Source organism: Cottoperca gobio, unplaced genomic scaffold (genome assembly GCF_900634415.1).
Source record: "Cottoperca gobio unplaced genomic scaffold, fCotGob3.1 fCotGob3_215arrow_ctg1, whole genome shotgun sequence".
Classification (NCBI taxonomy): Eukaryota; Metazoa; Chordata; class Actinopteri; order Perciformes; family Bovichtidae; genus Cottoperca; species Cottoperca gobio.
In genome coordinates, this window is record NW_021166850.1 from 93,804 (window position 1) to 96,516 (window position 2,713).

The 2,713-nt window shown below is 40.1% G+C and overlaps 1 long non-coding RNA gene across 1 annotated transcript in view; it reads right to left on the reverse strand.

Annotated features, from left to right (window-relative positions):
• Positions 1-1,355: 1,355 nt before the first annotated feature.
• LOC115004896 (uncharacterized) overlaps positions 1,356-2,713 on the reverse strand; it is a 1,797-nt gene continuing 439 nt past the window's right edge. The window contains exons 3-4 of the long non-coding RNA XR_003831889.1: positions 2,280-2,294; positions 1,356-1,451 (exon numbers count right to left, since the gene is read on the reverse strand). This is a non-coding gene — a long non-coding RNA (uncharacterized LOC115004896). The remainder of the gene's footprint in view (positions 1,452-2,279; positions 2,295-2,713) is intronic.

Genomic DNA, 2,713 nt, shown 5'->3' on the forward strand with positions numbered 1-2,713 from the left:
TCTCGGCTCCGTCTCTGCAGGAATATTCACATCTGTTCTCACCTTTTCCAGCAGCTGCTTGACACACCTGAGGAGAAACAAACACACAAGGTCACATGACCAGCAGGGGGGGGGGAGCACTGCCACCAGTTTCACACATCAAGCTCAGGTCGTGTGTCCGGTTTATAATATCGATCAGGATTGTCTGGGTAAGGTGCATCATGGGAAATGTAGGATTTTATATTTGTTTAATATATAAAAAAATATAATTTTTCAACTTTACATATTTTGTTAAATAACCAGAACTTCATTCATTCAGAGTTATTCCGTTTTTCAGGGACATTTCTGACTTTTATTCTTAAAGGTTATTCTGGACATTTTAGTCGTAATCTGAAAATCTACAGTAAAATATTTAACAAACAGATATCAGGAAACTTCCCCACTTCATTACTCACATTAACACATTTACTTTCAGTATTACAAGTTTACTGAGATGTGATGTTTAAATATGTAAATGAGGCATTATGTTATTAAATATGTGCTGATCTGCTCCATGTCCAGATCTAAAGAGAAGTCTGGATGAAGCAGGGTCAAAGTGTTTCATGTTGTTCACATGTCAAAGGTTTGTACAGATTCTGGATCTGTCTTTGTATCACTCCATAAATCACTAAATCCTGTCAACACACAGAACTCTGTGCATCTCCTGCATGTAGTGAGTGTAGCGTGTATAACATGAGCTGTGAGTGACATGTGAACAAAGCCCTCTGCACAAAGCTTCAGAATATAGAGAGGAATGAAAGTGTAAAGTTTGGTGTATGTAAGTGCTGCTGAAGTGGAGACTTCTGCTGAAGAGTGTGAGAAAAAGCTCCTTTAGAGAAAAGCTCCTTTAAAGATATGTATTGTAACATTCATACATGTTGTACACACTACAGGTGAACAGAGTCATACATGTTGTACACACTACAGGTGAACAGAGTCATACATGTTGTACACACTACAGGTGAACAGAGTCATACATGTTGTACACACTACAGGTGAACAGGGTCAAACATGTAACTAACAGATATCATGAAGCTTCCCCACTTCATGACTCACATCAACACAAGTTTATATTACAAGTGTTCATGTTTAAATATGTAAATGAAGCCTTCTCTTATTAAAGTTGTGTTAATTTAACCGTGGTTTTGTTTCTTGTTGCTCATTTTGAGTCTCCTCCTGGTTCGTCTTTTTAGTGACATTTTGTAGGTGAAGGACACTTTGGGCCCGTTCAGTAATCCCTCCATGAAGGCAGATCTTGTGCTCTCTAATAAAACATGAGTGTGTTCATCTGCTTTATCTCCTACAGGACGTCCTGCAGTAACTGCTGCTGTACCTCGGGGGGCTGCTCAGCTGGTGGGCTTTCCTTCCTGTTCAGATCCGGCTGAGGAACAACTCTCTCCAAACCCTGAGCGAGCCAAGCCATCATCCCTTTTCTGAGGAGAAATAAAACAGAACATTGATGCGTCTGTCAGGCAGCTGCTCTAAACTTTGATTATCCGAGACCAACATGACGAGGATCACGTGATCAACGACAGCAGCGGTTGGCTTTAGGTCTCACAGCGAGAGACAATTAAAGTGGATTACACATACGATGTTAGTCAGTTAAATAGACGAAGGCAATAAAACTGCAACTTTCTTGACTCGCTAAATGATCTTTTAGTTTGACAAACATCATATGTGACATATTTATTACGAAATAAGGTCCCATGGAAGGGAAGCGGAGGGACTTCAGCGCTCTACATGAGGAAGAGTTTCAGTGAGAACATTTCATTCTGTTGAGTGATCACTGCCAGACAAAAGAGTTTCAGGATTGTACCTTTGGACGTATCTACAGTTTATAAAGCAGCTCACTATTTAGCATTCTGTTTGTCAATACGTTTGTAAAGCAGCTCAGTATTTGGCTTTCTGCATGTTGACGGATTGATTAAGCAGCTCACTATTTGGCATTATGCGTGTTGAGTTTGATTAAGCAGCTCACTATTTGGCATTCTGCCTGCTGACAGCTTTATAAAGCAGCTCTTTATTTTTCAGTCTGTGTGCTCATGGGTTTATAAAGCAGCTCAGTATTTGGCAGTCTGTGTGCTGATGGGTTTATAAAGCAGCTCAGTATTTGGCAGTCTGTGTGCTGATGGGTTTATAAAGCAGCTCAGTATTTGGCATTCTGTGTGCTGATGGGTTTATAAAGCAGCTCAGTATTTGGCATTCTGTGTGCTGATGGGTTTATAAAGCAGCTCAGTATTTGGCAGTCTGTCATTACTCACTCGTCTTCAAGCTCACTGTCGTCCACAGAAGAAAGAACAAAGGGAACATCAGTGAACTATTTCCACTGAGACACAACCGGTTCGTACAAACAAGAGGAGTCCATGAAGTTTTATCTCTCAGGTAGAACTCAGGCAGTAGTTCCAACTGTTGCAAATCAAGTGCCCCAAACATCAGCACAGGTGTTTCACAGGGGTCCATTCTTAGCAGTATCATCTATATTACCCAAAAATTGTAATGTACATTTTTATGCAGATGACACGATTTTATACACGCCACTGACTCTTCTCTTGAATTGGCCGCTGCAAATCTTCAGACGGCTTTTGATCAATTTCAGATCTTTCTCATCAAACATAATTTTTAAATTCTTACAAAACTAAATGTGTTGTATTTTCTAGGTGAACAAATATTATTCAGCCACTGCCCGTTTCCAAAC